Below are 24,490 nucleotides of genomic sequence, written 5' to 3'. Positions count from 1 at the left end.
GTGCCTACTTAGTATAGCTATAAGCAGCTAGTTGCCTGTGGTGGCAGGTAATAACAAAATCTGATTATGGACCATGTAAATAGATGCTATGTATTCTTGCAACCAATTAAACTGCCCACTAATATATATGGGAAACCTTTGGGTGTCTGTAGCATGTAGACTGATAAGCTGTCATGTTTCAAGGCTAACGCTAATTGGTCCATACTGATATCAATCACCATTACAGAGATTTGTGGGTAACACGTGACCCAAGGACCTCCTAAGGTCCTACAACATACCATAGAGGTTACTAGCATGGTCACATGACCGAAGGTCCTGCGACACTGAACAAGGTAAGTACTATACATTTATAAAGAATATATATATAATTATTAAATATATACATTTATTATCACCAAAGATAGACTTTAGGAGAGGCGACTAGGGGCTGTCCCACCTGAGAAACCCTACCTGAACGTGGTTACTCTGACTTTGGGGACCTCTACACTAGGTACGTAATACGGTATGTAATACGGTACTGGGACACCACATTGCCCATAGCAACCAATCAGATTGCTTCTTTCATTTTTCAAAAATGAAAGAAGCGTTCTGATTGGTTGCTATGGGCAACTCAGCAACTTTTCCTCTGGACAGGTTTTGATAAATCTCCCCCTATGTGCCTTGCTGCTCAGTGAGCAGTGAGGAAGTGGTTGTAGTTTTACCGCAAAACATGTTTCTTACCTGATCCGGTCATGTAAGCTTTTTCAGCTTCTGTATTCATCCCATTATTCTTGGTAGGAACAAGTTCATTTTCTGTGCATTGTAGTTCATGGGAAGGCAACAGAAAGTCCTTGGATACCATTCTACACTCTATCCAATGTCGTGCTTGGGTCGCACAGTCATCCTTGGTAAGCACTAAACGACACTAATACATTGGCGGTATTATGCTATGGGGCGCTTATCATATTCTTTTTAGCTTTGCTGCTCAGTGAAGCATTGATGGACCTGTGTATTGGGGACGTGTTTTAGGTTGGAATACCCTTTCAAGTCCTCCAAAAAGTGTGTATCACAAAAACAGTAAGATTGATTGTAACAGAAAAGTAATGGATAGATAAACATATAGAATGAGCTGCCACAATACTGTACTGTGTACATGAAGTCTAATGGATAAAGAGATGTTTATCCTCAGGAGATTAGTCAGCATTATGCCAGCAAAAAGTGGGTCATGGACACAATACATTGATCTAAATCCTTTATTGGCCCAGTCAGTTTCCCACCGAAATCCAATTCAATATCCAGTTGCCCTATTGGAAGAACATGTAGCAGCAGAGTAGTGCATGACAAAACCTACATAATATGGAAGGAAGTTACTAAGACAAGCAATTCACACAGAGGTCTTAAAGGAATACTCCACTGCCCCAGCATCCAGAACATTTAGTTCAGAACGCTGGGTGCGGGGGTCATGACGTCATGGCCACGCCCATCGTGACGTCACACCCCCTCAATGCAAGTCTATGGGAAGGGGCGTGACGTATGTCACGCCCCCACCCATAGACTTGCATTGAGGGGGCATGGTGTGACGTCACGACCCCCGCAGCCTGTACCCAGCATTCCGAACTAAATGTCCCGGACCCTGGAGCAGTGGAGTACCCCTTTTAAAGGGGTTCTCCGGTGCTTAGACATCTCATCCCCTATCCAAAGGATAGGGGATAAGATGCCTGATCGCAGGAGTCCCGCCGCTGGGGACCCCCGGGATCTTGCAAGCGGCACCCCGTTTGTAATCAGTCCCTGGAGCGTGTTCGCTCCGGGTCTGATTACCGATGACCACAGGGCCGACGGCGTGTGACGTAACACCTCCGCCCCCGTGTGACGTCACACTCCGCCCCTCAATGCAAGCCTACGGGAAGGGGCGTGATAGCTGTCACGCCCCCTCCCATAGGCTTGCATTGAGGGGCTGAGTGGGACGTCACACGGGGGCGGAGGCGTGACATCACACACCGCCGGCCCTGTGGTTGTCGGTAATCAGACCCGGAGCGAATACACTCTGGGGACTGATTACACTAACGGGGTGCAGCATGCAAGATACCGGGAGTCCCCAGCGGTGGGACTCCCGCGATCAGGCATCTTATCCCCTATACTTTGGATAGGGGATAAGATGTCTAAGCACCGGAGAACCCCTTTAAGTAAACCCCCACCAGTGTGTGATCCCAATGGATTTATCAATAGATTTATCAAGAGCTTGTTTCCTGCATTCAGATGGACTAAGCACCAAGCCAGGGAGAGATGAACACTACTATACGCTTCACCCAGCTATATCCAATGAGTAAAGTAGGCCTCAGTACTGAAACTCTGAAGGATTTAAACTTTTGACATGTCTGCATGCCATGTCAAAAATTTTTATAAATGGCAATAACGCTTTGAATATTAGTCAGTGTTAGTAAATCTGCCCCATTGCTTCATCATGACTTACCTATAGAGGCAATATAACGACAAACTGCATTATGAAACTACTGTAATTCGCAGTAGACTATTGTTCAACACAGTTCATGGCAGCGCAGCTGGCGACCACCACCTGGATGGACAGGTTTCTGCAAACACCTGAGAAAGGTTCATTTACAAATAGCAAATCTTGTCCTTATACTTCTTGATAAGTAAGGTGGACATTCAGATATAATGTTATTTGCTTTATTTTTGTTTGATAAAAGTTGATGGAATAATGCAAAAAACAGCTCTTGCAGTTAGAAATGATCTAATATCCTTATACGTGATTTCTATGGATCCTATGGTTGACCATGGTCATGTGCAGTGTTCCGGGACCTGTGTCCCTACTACTACATATATGAAGTCATGTGGCTGATAAAACCCCCTGCTAACTGCCTAAATCTGTGTATGGGGTACTGTCAGTTTACCTGCATGACTGTTTTTTTTGCATTAAGTTGTCATAACAGCAAATACTAAGGTATAATGTGAGTAAAACATTTACATATTATAACAGATAAGTGATTCATTGGTCACATGACCTGCTCCCCAGCCAGCCTTCTATTCAGAAGTTAGAGAGAGAGAGAACACCTAGTTGAGTGTACCCTCTAGGACTCTTTAGTGTCCTGTAACCTGTATAAGTCAAATCCTGCTACAAGCAAGACACAAGTCCCATTTTAGTTCCATATTCCATCCCACCTGAGACAGATCCGGGGTGCGTGTGCAGTGATCATGGCACTTTGCGGAGTTTGGAGTATTTTGCCCAAGAGGTTGTCTCCAGTCCACACTGTGAAGGTATGGCACTCAAAAAAGAGGGCTTTGTGGCTGAACCCGTGACAGAAGGTCTTCAGTGTATGCCCTGTTCATAGGGTATTGTGCCCAAACCTATGAGTAAAAGTACAAGTATTTGCACTACAGTAAGCCAACCTGTGTAGACCTTCACAGTGGAGACCAAATGCATTAAACTAGTAACATTAATTACACTTTCATCAAGCACACAAAAGGCTGTAAAAGCATCTGTTAAACAGACAGTGACCAACTATTCAGTCATCTGCTTAAAACATGTAAAACTTCACTCTGTGTTTACAAGTCTTTATTTTATTTGGAACTGCACAGAACATTCAGTGCAGGAGAAAACCCCAAGAGCAAAGCTTTGATGCTCTGGACAGTTCCTGACAGAAACAGAGATGGCAGAAGGGAGCACTATGTTCAATTGGAAATAAATACACAACTTCTCCTGGGGGTATATTTTTTAAAATAGAGGTCCTGGCGGAAGCCAAACAGTGTAAATTAAGCCCCCTAGGGTAAAGTTAATGGACTGTGAATGCCAAGACTTGTTAAGGAATCAGATAGGAACCACAACGTCTAATATATAAAGTTATGTGATAAAACAAGATAGTGTTAGCTAATGCTATTCCATGAAGCTGTTTACATGGGTGTATAAACAAGTGCAGCATGTGCTACATTAGTCTGCTTTATAGACTAAAAACGTCCATTGAAGTCCATGGGTAAGGATTCAAATAGTTGATCCCTATTGTGTCACTATTTCTTCTGTATTGCATTCATTTGTTTTAAATATTGATACATTTCCTGTTTAGAAGACAGCCCATCCATATGTCCTATACAGAAATACAGACACAATTCTGATGACCTCCTGATATTTCGGATCCGCCTTACGGATGCCTACTAATACGCTCACATGGGCCTAAAGATCTTGGATGTCAATGGGGTTTTTCATGGCTATATATAACGTAAAAACCCTCAGGGTCCACTAGTAGTGATCATGGCAATGTTATAATAAACACCAGAAAAACCATAATAAAATAACAACTGATAGCAATGGTGTTTATTAATGGATACATTGTCGTCACTTGTGTAATATGAAGGGTTAATAATAAATCTCTCTCCCCCTGTATCAAATGTATTGTAGGGCAATGAGCGAAAACAGTGCGCAGTAATGAGTTTTGCTTCCTAGTAATGTAATCTGCGTCCAAAATAAACCCAGAACAACAATAAGACATCCTGCAGACCGGGACTATTCATTGTCAGCTGCTTTGGCCATTTTATTTATCGTCTCCAACGCTGTTCTATGTTCTCGGCTCTGGGTACAGGCAGCAGCCACCTCTGAAAACCAAAGCTCAGAATCAGCTTTTCTTTGAATTCATTTCCTACCACCGTGACCATAGTAATGACTGTCATATTCTTCTTCTTGTCAATTGGTAAGTGGCGGATATTTAACCTATTTTGTGTGCCGGCTCTGAAGAGGCTATACGGGTAAGCTTAATTTAGCAATGTACACAAACACCCGGCTGCCTTAAAGGGGTACTCCAGTGGAAAACAGTTTTTATCAAATCAACTGACTCCAGAAAGCTGTACAGATTTGTATTAAATTGCTTCTATTAAAAAATCTTAAAGGGGTACTCCCCTGGAAAAGATTATTATTTTTTAATCAACTGGTGGCAGAAAGTTACATTTGTAAATGACTTCTATTTAAAAATCTTAATCCTTCCAGTACTTAACAGCTCCTATATGCTCCACAGGAAGTTCTTTTCTGTTTGAATTTCCTGTCTGTCTGATCACAGTGCTCTCTGCTGACACCTCTGTCCAGTTTAGGAACTGTCTGGAGCAGGATAGGTTTGCTATGGGGATTTGCTACTACTCTGGACAGTTCCTAAAACATACAGAGGTGTCAACAGAGAGCACTGTGGTCAGACAGAAATGAACTTCCTGTGGAGCATACAGCAGCTGATAAGTACTGGAAGGATTAAGATATTTACAAATCTGTTTAACTGAGTGCCCCTTTAAAGAGACATAAAAAAATAAGAGTATGAGTGGATAGATATATAGGTAAAAATATAGTAAAAGTGGGGGCCCTACTTATATTTACATGCAAATATTACCTATTTTATCAATTTTTGACCTTCAGGGTGGCAAAAAAAAACAAACAAACAAAAAAAAAAAAGCAAATTCACTGTGATGTGAACAGAGCCAGCACTTTATTGCCACAATTTCTTTCAAATCACAGCAAAATGCGGAGACATGTCTTGGCGATATTTAAAGCCCATCAGGGGATCCATCTGTTCTCTCGTGAACTAAGAGAAGTGTTGATAGATAGATAGATAGATAGATAGATAGATATGAGATAGATAGATACATAGATATGAGAGAAATAGATATGTGATGTCCCAGTACGGGATAAAGTACCGTACAGTACTTAGGCCCTGTCAGGTTTACTCCCTCTGTGTCCTAGGGGCTCTCCTGCAGTGTCTCCCCCGTAGTAATATATTTTCTGTATAATGTTATGTGTGTTATGTATAAAGGACCTTTAAGGACCTTTGAGTTAGTCACATGATAATATGCTTACCTGATGTGTTTGTTTCCAGAGAGCACTAGCTAACCAGGTGACCTGCAGCTTGACCTATGGGCTTCTGGCTTTATAAGAGGGGGAGCCATTACAATCTCTCTCTTTCTGCTGAGGCACAGTAAAGACCAGACGTCTCAGAGCTAGTGTCCAGCATACCTGGAGGCCTCAAGCCTAACCTGCAGCCACTTGTCAGTAAGTCAAGTCGACTATGTCTGCTGTCACTATCTACAGTCAAGTCTATAGTCAAGTCTATTATAGTCAGCCTGGCTGTTCTAAAGTCTGTCAAAGTCATTACAAGTCCCAGCTGCGAGGTCCTTCCGTGTTACTGGCCACCTCTCTGGGATCCTGGCCTAGCTGTAAAGACTATTACCATCTGTCTATCTCAGCAAAGCTACCGTTAACCCTAACCTGGTCTTGGACTATTATTGCCCTGCCTAACCTAGGGATAGCGGTACTATCGTTCGGGTGATTACCGGGAAAACCACACCCTGGCATCACGAACATTTAGGGGTTAATAACATCTGCCCCTGGGCTATAACATCTGCCCCATACATAGTTACATAGTTACATAGTTACATAGTTAGTACGGTCGAAAAAAGACATATGTCCATCAAGTTCAACCAGGGAATTAAGGGGTTGGGGTGTGGCGCGATATTGGGGAAGGGATGAGATTTTATATTTCTTCATAAGCATTAATCTTATTTTGTTCCAGGAATGTATCTAATCCTGTTTTAAAGCTGTTAATTGTTCCTGCTGTGACCAGTTCCTGAGGTAGACTGTTCCATAAGTTCACAGTTCTCATGGTAAAGAAGGCGTGTCGCCCCTTGAGACTAAACTTTTTCTTCTCCAGACGGAGGGAGTGCCCCCTCGTCCTTTGGGGGGGTTTAACCTGGAACAGTTTTTCTCCATATTTTTTGTATGGGCCATTAATATACTTATATACGTTTATCATATCCCCCCTTAAACGTCTCTTCTCAAGACTAAACAATTGTAACTCCTTTAATCGCTCCTCATAGCTAAGATGTTCCATTCCCCATATTAGTTTAGTCGCGCGTCTCTGCACCCTTTCCAACTCCGCAGTGTCCCTTTTATGGACAGGTGCCCAAAACTGAACAGCATATTCCAGGTAAGGCCGTACCAATGATTTATAAATCACCTTCACACCCGAGTGACCACAGATAGATAGATAGATAGATAGATAGATAGATACTGTAGATAGATATGAGATAGATGGAGCTGGAGAAAGACCAGGAGAACTGGTTGAAACGTCGCTGTGACATTCACTTGTTTGATGGAATACATTTTTCACTTTTTCACGGATTGGAGTGCTGAGGATTTATCTATTGTGCCAGATAGATAGATAATAGATAGATAGATATGAGATTGATAGATAGATAATCGATAGATAGATAGATAGATAGATATGAGAGAGATAGATAATCGATCGATAGATAGATAGATAGATAGATACAGGGCCTGACTGACAACACTCAGGGCCCCTGGACCAAAAGAAGGCAAGGGCCCCTGCTAGTCTCTGGAGCTCGTCAATCTTCTGCCATGCCCCTATTCCACCCAAATCCCACACACAATAAACTAAAATTTATATATGTAAGAAACACTTAAACGTAGGTAAATTTCCATGACCAATAATACTGGTATACAAGGAGTAAATATATATCACCACACAATAACTGGATAATACCACCATACTGTACTGAATAAAACTACTATAAACAGACCAGTATAGAATAAAGGATCTGTATAAGTGATTATATACAGGACCATATGGTGGTAAATATCAGCTGTACACAGGAGGTGTATACCATATAAGTGATTATATACAGGACGATACCATATGGTGGTAGATAACATCTGTACACATGATGTGTATACCATATAAGTGATAACAGTTACATTTTGGGACTCACAATTACGTCTTTTCTGATCAGTGGCATCCTCTTTCCTTTTCTTCTCTGTCCTGATAAGACCACCATGTGGATCTCTTAACATCTGCAGGACAAACATGTCAGACTCTGCATTTTCCAGTGCCCTCCCCTCCTCTACACAATCTTTCCCTCTATAGGCCCACAAACTGTAATAATGCCCTCCTTGGTGTCCTGTACAGTAAAAAGGCAAGTAGGTAGGTAGCCAAGTAAATAGGTAACTAGGTAGGTAGATCAGGAAGCCAGACATGTAGGTAGGTGACAAGCCAGGTAGGTAGGGGGCTAGCTAGGCAGTTAGGCAGCCATGTATGAAGGCCAGGTATGTACATAGTTAGGTAGCTGGGTATGTAGGTAGTTAGCCTGCTATGTAGGTAAGTAGTTAGGCATCTAGGTATAAAGTTAGGTAGCCCCCCCCTTCCCCGTAGGTTAGGCAGCAGAGTTAACAACACCTTCCCTGTAGGTATAGACAGTAGGGTTAACCCCCCCCCCCCCTTCCCTGTAGGTATAGGCAGCAGCGTTAACCCCCTTCCCCAAAGGTATAGGCAGCAGAGTTAGCCCCCCACCCTTCCCCATAGGTATAGGCAGCAGACTTAATCCCCCTTCCCCATAGGTATAGGCAGCAGAGTTAATCCCCCTTCCCAATAGGTATAGAAACAGAGTTAACCCCCTTTCTACTTAGGTATAGGCAGCAGAGTCCCCCCCTTTCCCCGTAGGTATAGGCAGAGTTAACCCCCCCCCATTCCCCATATGTATAGGCAGAGTTAAACCCCCTTTACCCCATAGCTAAAGGCAGAGTCCTCTCCCTTTCCCCATAGGTATAGACAGAGTTACCCCCGTTCCCCATAGGTGTAGGCAGAGTCCCCCCCCCTCTTACCCTTTGGGATAGGCAGAGTTACCCCCCCCCCTTCCCCATAGGTATAGGCAGAGTTACCCCCCCTTTCCCCATAGGTACAGGCAGAGTTACCCCCCCTTCCCCTCCCCATTTCCTCATAAATATAGGCAGAGTTACCCACCCCCCTCTTCCCCATAGGTATATGCAGAGTTAAAAAATAAAAAAAAATTATGCTCACCTGATGTCCCATGCAGCGATCTCCTTAGCAGCAGTACAGGCGCCGATGAGTGACGTCATCGGCGCCTGTACTGCGGGGTCGGAGATAACGTCTCCTATGTGTAAGCTGCAGATGCGGCTCAGACAGAGGGGATGCCTTTTCCTGTATGTGCGTGTATTGCACATACCGGAGAAGGCAGCGCTGTCAGCTGGGGCTGGGCCCTCGGACGATTTCCGAATCGGACCAGGCAGTCAGTCCGCCCCTGGATAGATAGATATGAGATAGATAGATCAGTCTCCAGCTGTTGCAAACCTACAACTCTGAGCATGCCTGAACAGTTTTGCAACAGCTGGAGACACGCTGTTTGGAGAACACAGATTGATAGATAAACAGACAGACACTGTAGATATGTTTTCTCCAAACAGTGTGTCTCCAGCTGTTGCAAAACTATAACTTTCAGCCTGCCCGCATAGCAATGTGACTACCCTTTTACATTGCCAGATGTATGTTCAACATCGTAATAATAAAATAAATATCTCTTTTGGATTTACTATTTGGAGTGTATGTTAAATTTTTGCATTTTCTGCAAGTTTTACATAATGTCACATTTACATTGAGTCTGAGCGAATAGTGAAGCTTTGCCATCTGCTTCACAAATGTTTAGGTTATTGCTGACAGATTAAACACAGTTTTTATTATAAGAGCATTAAAGAGGTTTATGGGTTCTAGTAAAAGGTGGAGTAAAAGGTCTAATATCTTACCATAAATTCATGTGGATGCCTGCATTTCAGTACGGGAATCCTTTTTAGGCTATGATGCCATTTAAAGGGGTACTGCAGTCTTAGACACTTATCCTGCGGATAGGGGATAAGTGTCTGATTGCGGGGGGTCCAACCACTGTGACCCCCGCGATCTGCCGTACGGGGACCTGGCATTGCCGTGGCTCTGCTTGGCTAATGCGCGTGTTGTCGCCCCCCTCCATACAGCTCTATGGGAAAGGCGGGGTTGCACACACGCTGCATCTCCGCCTCTCCCATAGAGATACATGGAGGGGGCGTGTGGGCCGCGGCGTCATGCTGCGGCCGACAGGCCTCCTGCACGGGAGATCCACGGCAGAGCCAGGGCCCCGTACAGGTGATCGAAGGGGTCCCAGCATCCAGACCTCCCGCAATCAGACATTTAGGGGATAAGTGTCTAGAGCTGCAGATCTCCTTTAAAGACAGCTTGACTTTCTTTCTAGATTCATCCTATTAACCCAATGTATACCTACATTAGTAGATGCGGGTCTATTGTGTAATAGTCCTATAGCAGCTTTAAGCCTTATGGACAGGGCTGGATTATGAGCCATACCAGTGCTGAGTGGCATTCCTGACCACTACGTTATTCCCTGTATTCCTGATCAGTTCTCACCTGCCTGACTTTGCCTGTTCCCTGACCTTTCTCTGATTCTGTACTACCTCCTTGTTTGACCCTTGCATGCACTGACTCTGTTTCTGGTTTTGATTTTGTACTACGTTCCCCTCTAGGTTTTAACTTTAGAGCTTGTCCCTGGTTAACCCCTTGTATGCCAATTTGGTTCCTAATGCGTCTGTGTGTTGCTGGCCTGGCCCGTTTGACCTCCCTGATGCCCCATGCACTTAGCGAGAGTAGGGACCATTGCCCAGTTGTGGGGCCACCAATTAGGGCAGAACATCCAAATTGGTAGGGACAGTGGTTTGGGGCAAGCTCAGGTCTTCACTGTTCCCTACCTAACAATACAGGAAAGAGTTAGACTAGAGGGTTGAGAAGAGATCCCTACAAATACTGAGATACTTCTAAGTCTGATACTGTGACCGAAAGGGATTTTGTGCCAACAGGCGTAGCCAAAACAGCCCGTTCTACAAGTTGTGTAACTAAGACTGTGCTCTGAATTTGCCAAGCTTTGAGTGCCTCTTGAACAAGAACAGTCTAACTGTGTTAGAAATGTAAATATGGAAACCACAAGCTTGTTGCTTCTAAAGTGAGAAAGACCTTGTACTGTTTGTTATGTACTGCACCACAACTACCCCTGCCTTGTATAAGGGTTCACACTCTACCCCAGTTCACTCATGTCATATTCCCATAGTTAGAAAGTACAAATGTGTGTGTTTTGCCTCTACATCTGCTTTTTTTTTAAACTGTAAATTTTTATTACATTTTCAATAAGTTTTGACAACAAAGAGTTTCACACAAGTTGCAAAAGTCGGGGAAACAAACCCCGATAGGTTAAGGCATAGTACAGACAAACAATGCTATACAATACACTCAATCAAAGCATCAATGTATGGAACACTCAGAACCAATAAACTTTCAGAACCGGTTCTACGAAGTGTAAATAAAGGGGGAAAGGGAGGGGGGGGGAGACAACAACCAACATCAAGGAAAGACCTCCACCTGCTTTTTTGTTAACTTACAGATAGAGGAAGAGTGTGCAAATGGAGGAGAGCAAACCTTGAGACTATGTCCTATTAAGAAGCTGTAAAAACAGCTTCTATTTGTAGACATTATTTGCAGAGTTGCTTTATTTTTTTAATTTTTAGTTCCACTGCAGAATGGGGTTGCATCAGTCCCCCCCCCCCCATGTCCACTGCATGCCACGACTCAGTGGTCTTCAAACTGTGGCCCTCCATCCATTGCAAAACTCCAACTCCTAGCATGCTTGGAGTTGCAGTTTTGCAACATCTGGAGGTCTACAGTTTCGGGGGGAAAATGTGTATATTTTGGTCCCTACAGCTATTGTGTGTGTGTCTCTACGAGGAGTCCAAATACATGAAGTGTGGGTGGACAAGCAGGGCTCTGTACACAGAGGACAAGCAGGGCCCTGTACACTGAGGACATGCAGGGCCCTGTACACTGAGGACATGCAGGGCTCTGTACACTGAGGACAAGCAGGGCTCTGTACACTGAGGACAAGCAGGGCTCTGTACACTGAGGAAAAGCAGGGCTCTGTACACTGAGGACAAGCAGGGCTCTGTGCACTGAGGACAAGCAGGGCTCTGTGCACTGAGGACAAGCAGGGCTCTGTACACTGAGGACAAGCAGGGATCTGTATACTGCGGACAAGCTGGGCTCTGTACACTGACCACAAACAGGGCTCTGTACACAGAGGACAAGCAGGGCTCTGTACACAGAGGACAAGCAGGGCTCTGTACACAGAGGACAAGCAGGGCTCTGTACACAGAGGACAAGCAGGGCTCTGTACACAGAGGACAAGCAGGGCTCTGTGCACCGAGGACAAGCAGGGCTCTGTGCACCGAGGACAAGCAGGGCTCTGTGCACCGAGGACAAGCAGGGCTCTGTGCACCGAGGACAAGCAGGGCTCTGTGCACCGAGGACAAGCAAGGCTCTGTACACCGAGGACAAGCAGGGCTCTGTGCACCGAGGACAAGCCGGGCTCTGTGCACCGAGGACAAGCCGGGCTCTGTGCACTGAGGACAAGCCGGGCTCTGTACACTGAGGACAAGCAGGACTCTGTACACTGAGGACAAGCCGGGCTCTGTACACGGAGGACAAGCAGGGCTCAGTGCAGTGAGGCTCTGTGACATGCTCCAGGCTCATACATCACGATGATTGACAAGCCAGGAGCCTGCACAGAGCCCTGCTTGTCCTGCCCTCACTTCCTGTATATGGTCGCCTTACAGAGACACACAGCATTTTTTAACCCAAAAATATACAAATTTTTTAATCAATGTATATTACAAATATACATCTAATGGTATTATCTACATTATGTCAAAAGTTTTTGTTAACAGGTACACTTTAAATAAAAGTTTCATTGACTTTAATGACATTCCACTGCCCTGCTCACACTGATGAATTTCTGCTAACGGAATACAGATGCTGGGGGAGATTTATTAAAACCTGTGTAGAGGAAGAGTGGTGCAGTTGCCCCTAGCAACCAATCAGATTGCTCTTTTCATTTTTCACAGGTCTCTTTTAAAGTGAAAGAAGCAATCTGATTTGTTGCCATGGGCAACTGCACCACTCTTCCTCTGCACAGTTTTTGTTAAATCTCCCCCCCCTGAATTGAACATATTCATTCTTTAGACAGAATCCGTGTTTAAAAACCCATTGAAGTCAATGTTTTTTTCTTGCACAGAATTTTAAAAAGAAGAATTTCCCCTCACACAGTATTTCCTCCTCCTCTAGTTCTCTTCATTTTTGCACAGAGATTCTGCACCAATTCCACAGAATGGAGAAAATGGCAAATTCAACATTTTCCTGACCGAAATTATTCCTCTTCAATTCTGCACCAATTCCTCAGTGTGAACATACTCTAAGGCTATGTTCACACGGGCAATGTCTGCATGGAAAATCTTTGTGCGTACATTGCCCCTGACAGCAGAGCTAGGGATTGTGTTGTCTCATAGACGGTTATGCATTTCCATTCGGAGTTTACAGAAAGAATAGCCATGCAGATAACTCAATCAATGGGCTGCAGCGGAATCTCCATGTGGAATTAAAATGCACAATTTTGCATGGAAATTCCCTCGTGTGAACATGCCATGATCTGTTGTGAAGCTCTGTAAAAGACTGAATGACACATTATAGCAAACTACTAGACAGGTTAAAGGGGTACGCCGTTGAAATTTTTTTTTACAAAGGAATGAAAACACAACGTTTCCTAGGTTAAACAACATTTTATTTATCCAGAGATTGTGCTGTATTTATATAGATCCATTTAATGAATCTTACATAAGACAAAGCAAACAGAAGATCTGTTGATCTGCTAATCTGTAAATCTGGTACTTTTTGGATAATCTTTTTATTACACAACAGCGGTAACTGATTGACTGCGTGATACTCGTGATACGTTATAATGTTACTGCCTGAAACTAATAAGTGACATTCTGCAAGTATAAACCACAGCTATATCATTTCCAAAACTGCTTTGTGTAATATATTACCAGATACAATGAAGGAAAGAATAATTTAATTTTGTACTTTTGCCCAGAGCTGCCATCTGAAATGTTGGGGCCCTGTACACAGCTCAAGGCCTGGGCTCCCTGGACACCTCATGCCATATCGCCAGTTGCGCGTATCAGGATGTGCTTCCTACAACGCACGCTGCTACCCCCCCCCCTGTGCACTTTTAACCCCCCTTGAACACCCCTCTGTGGCATTTAATCACCCCCTTAGTACCATTTCATTCCCCTGTGCCATTTTGTTCCCCCTCTTGATCTTACTGATGCCGCTTCATTCCTCCCTCCATTAACCCCCTGTGCCATATTATTTCCCCTTTCCTCCTCCCTCTGACCCTCTGTTGTGTCCCTTACCTGGCCGGCAGGCTCAGGTGCAAGGTCTCAGTGGGCTTGACCTCCTCTTGACGATCAGTGATCAGTGCCGCCAGATGTACATAAGCAGGAGACCAATGTTTATAAAGCGGTCTATTGCTTCTCTGCTGGGGCTGCTACAGGGATGCTGTCCAAGGACCATCTTGATGAGAAGTTTACAACAGTTGATGCCATTCCTAAATGGAATAAAACATAAAATAGCTGTCAATCTTCCTCGGTCGGGGGCTCCATGCAAGATCTCACCTCGTGGAGTTTTAATAATCTGTGAGGTATCGGCCGTTATTTTGTGACGGGCGATAGTAACGGGAGAATTAGTGCAGGCACTATTTCTCCTGTTCATTCGCCTGTCACAAAATAACGTCCGTTATTAATAACGGGCAATAACAGGTTAAAACGATTATTCGATTATTAGAAAAATCCCATAGACTATAAAGGCATTTTCTAACGGCCGTTAGTGATTTTGTACCGGCCGTATAACTGCCGATTTCCTAACGGGCGTTCACAACGGAAGTGTTTTTATAGTGTGAAAGGGGCCTAAGATATATGATATACAATAGATATGGAAGCAAAAAATACTGAATATATGGGGGATGAAAAATGTGCATGAGGATGTAAACAAGATAATCTGAATATATGCCCAAATGGAGACACGTAATAGAATGTAAAGAAAATCCATTAATAATACAGTAGAGTATCCTGTCTCTTATTGACCTCATTAGGGACACGTGTCATAATCCAGAAAATTTCACGTGCAAGTACCTTTTGTCTGAAGTCCCCACCTCTATGTGGAAGTGTGACCTGTTCTATTCCTTGTACTTGTAAGGACGCTGTATGGCCTGAGTGATGTTGTACATAGATACTGCTGAGGTATTACGGGTATTGAAATGTGGAATGTCGGATAGGTGTTTTCTAATTCTAACCTTAAGTGGAGTAGTGGTACACCCGACATATTGTAGTTGACAATCAATGCATGAAATAAGGCAAATGACATGAGTTGCAGTTGATATATTTCTTGATGTTATGTGATTTACCTGTAGAGTACGATGTAATGGTATTACCAGACTGAGCAACAAGTGCAAATGTAATGTCCACATTTAAATGTACCCTTATGCCTCAACCACGTAGGAACATGTAGAAAAGGATGGGTGAAAGTAGTTGTCCCAGTGTAGGTGCTCGTCTCGCTATGCACTTATATCCACCTGTCAGGCCCCTGAAAATACGGGATCCGTAAGGATAAGTGGCATAAATCTGTGTACAGTTTTACAGATGTCATCGAAGTGTGCACTGTATTGGGTAGAAAACATGATGGGTTTGGAGGAAGTAGACTGTGACGTGCGTCTAGATGGACTTATGTCAGGATTCGGCAGGCTGGAGGTGGATCCTCTGTGTCAGAGAGGGAATGGCGTGGACCGTGTCGGTGGACCGGTTCTAAGTTGCTACTGGTTTTCACCAGAGCCCGCCGCAAAGCGGGATGGTCTTGCAGTGGCGGTAGCAACCAGGTCGTATCCACCGGCAACGGCTCAACCTCTCTGACTGCTGAGATAGGCGCGGTACAAGGGATTAGACAAGAGCAAGGTCGGACGTAGCAGAAGGTCAGGGCAGGCAGCAAGGATCGTAGCCAGGGGCAACGGCAAGAGGTCTGGAACACTGGCTAGGGATACCCAAGGAACGCTTTTACTGGCACAATGGCAACAAGATCCGGAAAGGAAGAGCAGGGGAAGTGAGGTAATATAGGGAAGTGCACAGGTGAACAAACTAATAAAAACCGTGCGCCACTAATAAAAACCATGTGCACCGGCCCTTTTAGCGGAGGACTCAGAGACTTTGAAATTGTACGAGAATTCGGCCCATGGTAGGAGATCGGCCCAATCATCCTGGCGGGAGAAAACAAAATGTCGCAAATAGTCACCAAGAACCTGATTAACTCTCTCCACTTGCCCATTGGATTGGGGATGATAGGAAGACGAGAAGTTTAATTTGATTTTAAGCTGATTACAGAGGGCCCTCCAGAATTTCGACACAAATTGAACGCCTCTATCCGAGACAATATGCGTAGGAAGCCCGTGAAGGCAAAAAATGTGCACAAAAAATTGTTTTGCCAACTGTGGCGCAGAAGGAAGACCTGGAAGAGGAATAGAATGTGCCATCTTGGAGAAACGATCAACGACCACCCAAATAACTGTGTTGCCATGGGATAAAGGCAAGTCTGTAATAAAGTCCATAGCAATCTGAGACCATGGTAGCTCAGGAACAGGCAGAGGATGAAGGAGACCGGCAGGCTTCTGGCGAGGAGTCTTGTCCCGGGAACAGACTGTACAAGCCCGAACAAAATCAGCAACATCTGCTTCCAGGGTAGGCCACCAATAAAAACGAGAGATGAGCTGGATGGATTTTTTGACGCCAGCATGGCCGGCGAGGTGTGAGGAGTGTCCCCACCTGAGAATCCTGAGGCGCTGGCGTGGAGGGACGAAGGTCTTTCCTGGAGGAGTTTGTCTGATGGAAGCTGGGGAAGCAGAGATCAGACAGTCAGGAGGAATAATGTGTTGCAGGGAGGCTTCCATTTCAGAGGCATCCGAGGAACGAGAGGGGGCGTCAGCCCTAATGTTCTTGTCAGCGGGGCGAAAATGAATCTCAAAGTTAAAACGGGCAAAGAACAACGACCACCTAGCCTGGCGAGGGTTCAGCCGTTGGGCAGACTGAAGATAAGAGAGATTCTTGTGATCAGCGTATATAATAACTGGGTATTTGGACCCCTCCAGCAGGTGCCTCCATTCCTCGAGGGCCAGTTTTATGGCCAGTAGTTCTCGATCACCAATGGAGTAGTTTTTCTCCGCCAGAGAGAAGGTCCTAGAAAAGAAACCACAAGTAACACCATGTCCGGAAGAGGTTTTCTGTAGGAGTACAGCTCCAGCTCCCACCGAGGAGGCGTCTACCTCCAGTGAGAAGGGTTTAGATGGATTGGGTCTGGAGAGTACGGGAGCAGAAGAAAAGGCAGTTTTGAGACGGTTGAACGCCTCTTCCGCTTGAGGAGGCCAGGACTTAGGGTTGGCGTTTTTCTTGGTTAGGGTCACAATTGGGGCCACAATGGTGGAAAAATGTGGAATAAATTGTCTGTAGTAATTGGCAAACCCGAAGAAACGTTGGATAGCTCGGAGTCCGGAGGGGCGTGGCCAATCCAACACGGCTGATAGTTTGCCCGGGTCCATTTGGAGTCCCTGGCCAGAGACTAAATATCCTAGGAAGGGAAGAGATTGGCATTCAAAGAGACATTTCTCCAACTTGGCATGTAACTGATTGTCCCGGAGTCTCTGAAGAACCATGCGGACATAACGGCGGTGTTCTTCTAGGTTAGAAGAAAAAATCTAAATATCGTCCAGGTAGACCACAACACAGGTATATAATAAATCACGAAAAATTTCATTTACAAAGTCCTGGAAGACGTCAGGGGCGTTGCAAAGCCCAAAGGGCATAACCAGATATTCAAAGTGTCCATCTCTGGTGTTAAACGCGGTCTTCCACTCGTCCCCTTCCCTGATGCGGATGAGATTATATGCACCTCTTAAATCCAATTTGGTAAAGATGTTGGCGCCACGTAGGCGGTCAAAGAGTTCCGAGATAAGAGGCAGGGGATAGCATTTTTTTATAGTGATTTTATTAAGACCGCGGTAATCAATGCATGGACGTAAGGAACCGTCTTTTTTGGAGACAAAGAAGAACCCTGCTCCGGCAGGGGAGGAAGACTTGCGGATAAATCCCCTTTTTAAATTTTCTTGGATGTACTCCGTCATGGCTTGTGTTTCCGGAGCAGACAGAGGATAGATTCTGCCCCGGGGTGGAGTAGTACCAGGGAGGAGATCAATAGGACAGTCATAAGGCCTGTGAGGAGGCAAAGTCTCTGCTTGTTTTTTGCTAAAAACATCAGCATAGTCCAGATAGGCCTTGGGGAGACCTGGTATCGAAGGAGCCATAGGGTTTTGACTTGCAGGACTGGGAGCAGACATAAGGCATTTTTTGTGGCAAGAAGTACCCCAGTTCTTGATTTCCCCGGTGGTCCAGTCAAGGGTAAGGGAATGGCGTTGAAGCCAAGGTAGTCCAAGAAGAATTTCAGAGGTGCAGTTAGAAAGTACCAGAAATTCAATCTTTTCGTGATGGGGTCCAATGCACATTAAGAGGGGTTCTGTGCGGTAACGCACAGTACAGTCCAATCTTTCACCATTAACTGAGGTGATGTAGAGGGGTCTGGCGAGACTGGTCACTGGAATGTTGAACCTGTTAACGAAAGAGGCCAAAATAAAATTTCCTGCAGATCCGGAATCCAAGAAGGCCACAGCTGAGAAGGAGAAGTTAGAAGAAGAAATCCGCACAGGCACCGTAAGACGTGGAGAAGCAGAGTTCACACCTAGAGCTGTCTCACCTTTGTGCGGAATCGGACTGCGTCTTTCCTGACGTGGAGCTCGGATAGGACAATCCTTCAAGAAGTGTTCGGTACTGGCACAGTACAGGCATAGGTTCTCATTGCGGCGGCGTGTCCTCTCTTGAGGTGTCAGACGAGACCGGTCTACTTGCATAGCCTTCACGGCGGAAGGCACAGGAACAGATTGCAGTGGACCAGAGAAGAGAGGAGCCGGGGAGAGAAACCGCCTTGTGCGAACAAAGTCCATATCCTGGCAGAGCTCCTGACGTCTTTCGGAAAAACGCATGTCAATGCGGGTGGCCAAATGAATAAGTTCATGCAGGTTAGCAGGGATTTCTCGTGCGGCCAGCACATCTTTGATGTTACTGGATAGGCCTTTTTTGAAGGTCGCGTAGAGGGCCTCGTTATTCCAGGACAATTCGGAGGCGAGAGTACGGAATTGGATGGCGTACTCGCCTACTGAAGAATTACCCTGGACCAGGTTCAGCAGGGCAGTCTCGGCAGAAGAGGCTCGGGCTGGTTCCTCGAAGACACTTCAAATCTCCGTGAAGAAAGAGTGTACGGAGGCAGTGACAGGATCATTGCAGTCCCAGAGCGGTGTGGCCCATGACAGGGCTTTCCCAGACAGAAGACTGACCACAAAAGCCACCTTTGACCTTTCAGTTGGAAATTGGTCCGACATCATCTCCAAATGCAGGGAACATTGCGAGAGAAAACCACGGCAAAGTCCCCATCAAACTTGTCCGGCAATGATAAACGGAGGCTGGATGCGGCCACTCGCTGCGGAGGAGGTGCAGGAACTGGCGGAGGAGATGGTTGCTGAAGCTGTGGTAGAAGCTGCTGTAGCATCACAGTCAGTTGAGACAGCTGATGGCCTTGTTGCGCTGTTGGGCGACTACCGTGGTAAGGTCAGCGACAACTGGCAGCGGGACCTCAGCTGGATCCATGGCCGGATCTACTGTCAGGATTCGGCAGGCTGGAGGTGGATCCTCTGTGTCAGAGAGGGAATGGAGTGGACCGTGTCGGTGGACCGGTTCTAAGTTGCTACTGGTTTTCACCAGAGCCCGCCGCAAAGCGGGATGGTCTTGCAGCGGCGGTAGCAACCAGGTCGTATCCACCGGCAACGGCTCAACCTCTCTGACTGCTGAGATAGGCACGGTACAAGGGATTAGACAAGAGCAAGGTCGGACGTAGCAGAAGGTCAGGGCAGGCAGCAAGGATCGTAGTCAGGGGCAACGGCAAGAGGTCTGGAACACTGGCTAGGGATACACAAGGAACGCTTTCACTGGCACAATGGCAACAAGATCCGGCAAGGAAGTGCAGGGGAAGTGAGGTAATATAGGGAAGTGCACAGGTGAACACACTAATAAAAACCATGCGCCAATCAGTGGCGCACCGGCTCTTTAAATCGCATAAATCGCAAAGAACCGGCACGCGCGCGGGCTAGGGAGCGGGGCCGCGCGCGCTGGGAGAGCACAGACGGGGAGCGAGCCCTGCAAGCGGGCCGGGATGCGCACCGCAAGCGGGCGCGCCCCGCATCGCGAATCGCAAAGAACCGGCACGCGCGGGCTAGGGAGCGGGGCCGCGCGCGCTGGGAGAGCACAGACGGGGAGCGAGCCCGGCAAGCGGGCCGGGATGCGCACCGCAAGCGGGCGCGCCCCGCATCGCGAATCGCATCCCAGCGGGTCTGACCGGGGCGCTGCGAACAGAAGAACGCCGTGAGCGCTCCGGGGAGGAGCGGGGACCCGGAGCGATCGGCGTAACAACCTATTTTGATAAGATTCTATCTATTTGTATTGAAAACAATTCTTGATGCTCGTTTTAGCATCCAGTCAGGGTACCCCCTATTTTTCAGGCGGACACTTATGTCATCCATTTCACGTGCAAAGTCCGAAGATTCGGAACAGTTGCAACGAGCGCGAATAGCCTCTCCTACAGGTAAGTTTTTTATTACGTGGAAGGGATGGCATGAGGTAGCGTGTAGTGTAGAGTTGACCACAGTCTCCTTTCTATGGGTAGTAGATATAACCCTCTTACTTGGTGTGTCACATCTGAGGTTGAAATCAAGAAACGCTACTGTATTTTTATGTGAAGTCAATGTAAAAGATAAGTTGTCCGGATTGGTGTTAAGATACATTGACAGGTCCTAAATCTCTTGTTCATCTGAATTCCACATGAAAAGCAGGTCATCTATATATCGACCATATATAAAGTATGCATTTTTTATATGGATTATTATCAGAAAACAAAAAACTCATCTCCCACCAGCTCATAAAAATATTCGCTAAGGATGGGGAGAATTTAGCCCCCAAGGCCGCCCCGGTGATCTGCAGGTAGTACATCGCATCAAACATAAAAAAAATTGTGTGTAAGAAGATAATCAATAACTGAAAGGATGTACTCCTGCAAATCAACAAGGTAGGATGAGTACTTATTCAAAAACCATTTGAGTGCTATTAGGGCTTTATTGTGTAGAATCACTGAATACAAAGAGGATACGTCGGCGGTAATCCAGGATATAGATTCATGCCATGTAATACTCTCAAGACCATGAAGCAAATGTTTAGTGGATGAAGCCTGGAATAGTGGGGATGAGGGGTTGGAGGAGGCTATCCACTCATGCAGACAGATTTTCATTAAGAGCTGGCATGGGTGGAGGCATGGGTGATACTGGCATGGGTGGAGGAAAAATAAGTTTATGAACCTTTGGAAATGAGTGAAAGATGGCTGTGGTAGGATGTAACACTTAAATAAATTCAGCCTTTCTTTCACTCAGAAAGCCTCCTTGAAGACCACATTGTACGAGATCATACAGAGCTTGGCGAAAGATGTTGGTGGGATTGCTGGACAGAGGTCTGTAGGTGTCAATTTCATGCATTGAAATTAGAAAACACCTATCCGACATTCCACATTTCAATACCCGTAATACCTCAGAAGTATCTATGCACTGTGCACAACATCACTCAGGCAGTACCACTTCCTTACAAGTGCAAGGAATAGAACAGGTCCCACTACCACATAGAGGTGGGGACAAAAGGTACTTGCACATGAAATTTTCTGGATTATGACCTTGGATACATGTGTCTCTAATTGGCTCAATAAGAGACAGGATACTCTACTGTATTATTAATGGATTTTCTTTACATTCTATTACATTTCCATTTGGACATATATTCAAATTATCTTGTTTACATGAACATTTTTCATCCCCATATATTCTGTATTTTTTGCTTCCATATCTATTGTATATCATATATCCTACAGCTCATTCATATATTGCCTTTGTCTCAGTGAACTACTTTATGTATTGTTTGATTTACTATAATAGCATAAATGGCAATATGTTATTCTCTTTTTTATTTTTGTTTATTACAAATTTCATAAAAATTACAACAATGCGGATTAAGATATAGACATCAGTGTTACACATCCAATCTTCAATGTTTCACTACATATTTTGCTGTATAAACTCACAAAACATTCCACTTCCACATTTTATATTTTTTCCCTACTTCCACCCACCCTACCGCAGAACCCATTAGAAAAGGAAGAAATCAAATCACAACAATATCATGAAAGCGACATATATTTCCTAACTCCCAATTACAAAGGATTTACATGAGAAAGAATCATCTCTTACATGTTTTCCCCCTTTTATTAAAGGGTTGAGCCCCACCCCCACCCATAAAGAAAGGAGAGAGAGAGTGAAAAAGAAGGAAAGAAAGAAAGAAAGAAAAGAAAAGGATAGGATACTGTTGTCAATGTTTATGAAGGCCGGTATTTCCATACTTTAGTCCATCCATCTTTTCCTTTCTTTCCTTTCGCCCATAATTGCTCTTTTCTCTTAACACTCTGAATTTCTCTTTGCCATTCTCCCACAGATGGTCCATCAGGTTTAATCCAGTTACACACTATTACTAATCTTGCATAGAACAATAAGAACTCCTTAATCGTCCCCATATTTTCTATGTCCCCTAAAATAATTAACACAAAAGTACGAGGAATCTTTTTTCCTATTTTATCTTTAAGAATGTTCAATACTTGCTCCCCGTAATTAGATATTACTTGACAATAGCACATATAATGTCTAAAATCTGCATCCTTACTTCCACACCTCAGGCAATTTGACGATTCACATACACCAAATTTCCTCATTTGGATGGGGGTACAATAGGCCCTATGTAACATCCTAAACTGGGTGATTTTGTGCTGCATATTCAGTGATACTCTATTCAAATTAACACCAATATTGTGCCGTTTCATCCGCCAACCCACCAACTTCTTTCATCTTTTTTTTTTTTTTTTTTACATTTTTCCAACCATCCTCTCCTTATATGTTGTTCTCCGTTTTCTCCTCTATTGTGTTTCCTATGGTAGTTTTTAGATTGTAAAGGGTTAAGTGACCTGGTACAGGTGTTCTCATCTTCCCCAGATCACTTTGTTGTATGACTAAGGGCAGGAATGCTTGAAACGCGTCATTTATGTTCACACCTTGTGTCTTCTGACTTTTATTCTAATAAATGGGATTCTGCAATTTTGAAAATCCATGCTGCCTATCTGCTGTATTTTCTATTGGACTTTGGTGTTGCCATACACCTGCCGTGCTGTGGATGGGACCTACCTGTGGTGAGCTGGCCTGTTTCCTTTATTCAGATTTTTTTTTGTTATTCTGTCTCTCAGTGATTGAATAAACCATTAAAATTATAGACTGATCATTTCTTTGTCAGTGGGCAACCTACAAAATAATCAGGGGATCAAATAGTGTTTTCCTTCACTGTATGATCAATACAAAAATAGGGGAATGAGAAGGTTACAACATTTTATACAATTAAAAATTGTGGGTCGCTCTGTATTTTGATATTAAAGGGTTATTCCGGACACAATTTATTTTTTTGTTTATTGGACTTGAGGTTCTTTCTATCCAGCCCTGATCCCCCACATCTCCCCCACACTGATACCAGGCTCCTCCTCCTTCTGACCAGAAGTCAGGAAACTCCATCTCTGGCAATCAGGAATCATGTAAATGTTCATATACCCCATATACAACAGCTCACTGATGTTTTGGACTGACTAGGAACAGAGTTGGCTAGAACAAAGTACTGAAAATAGAAATATTGAGTCAAAATGCACAGAGCATATACTATAATCCACACCACACTGCAAAAGTTAGGAATGTTTAATGAGTGGCTAACCAATCAGAAGCTCCTACTCCATACAACCCTAAGCTAAGCAGCAAGATAAGCTGATCCACTAATTGATAAGCTATGAGGCGGTAGCATGGCCACTACCCCTTACAAACTAATACACAGGAGGGGATGAATAGCAGATAGATGATCCCTGCCTTTTGTAGACCCAGATTACAAATGATATTTATTTCAGAGGATTGTCCCTGTGCCCTACTAGCCCATTCACTCTGAGGGTTTATTCCACATTGTATACATAATAAGGGTATATTCACATGCAGCAGATTTTTTTTCAATAATTTCTGCAACTATCCTGTGCATCTAAATAGGAGCTTACAGAAATCTATGCGCATGTTGTAAATATAACCCCATTTAGATGAATAGCATTTGTTTTCTGATATTTCTGCACCAAACATGCTGTGTGTGTGAATGTATCCTAATAAACATCCCAGTTTGAAGGGCGGCCTTCCCAGTGGTTTATGTTTATATACACTACACAGATCTACAGCGTACTACAATTTATACCAGTTCTACCGGCTGGTGTACGAGAAACAAAGTAAAAACAAATTGTTCCTAAATTGAATGTTATCACGGGAGCAGACATGGATGTAAAACATCCCTCTCTTCTAGAGAACATTTTATTTTGGTTTATAGTTTTTCCATTGCCAGCTGGCAAGGTATTCTGCTCTTTGTTATTTATGGGATGCCCTCGGACTCTTTGAGGTATCGTGCGGTGTCTATATGAAATAGTGTGTGGGGCTCAGACAG

General features: G+C 44.6%; 1 long non-coding RNA gene across 1 annotated transcript in view; it reads right to left on the bottom strand.

The window, feature by feature from the left end:
- Positions 1-14,114: 14,114 nt before the first annotated feature.
- Positions 14,115-24,490, bottom strand: part of LOC130274277 (uncharacterized) — a 58,471-nt gene continuing 48,095 nt past the window's right edge. The window contains exon 4 of the long non-coding RNA XR_008844307.1: positions 14,115-14,301. This is a non-coding gene — a long non-coding RNA (uncharacterized LOC130274277). The remainder of the gene's footprint in view (positions 14,302-24,490) is intronic.

The sequence above is a fragment of the Hyla sarda genome, chromosome 5 (assembly GCF_029499605.1).
Source record: "Hyla sarda isolate aHylSar1 chromosome 5, aHylSar1.hap1, whole genome shotgun sequence".
Lineage (NCBI taxonomy): Eukaryota > Metazoa > Chordata > Amphibia > Anura > Hylidae > Hyla > Hyla sarda.
This window is presented reverse-complemented; position numbering and strand designations above follow the sequence as displayed.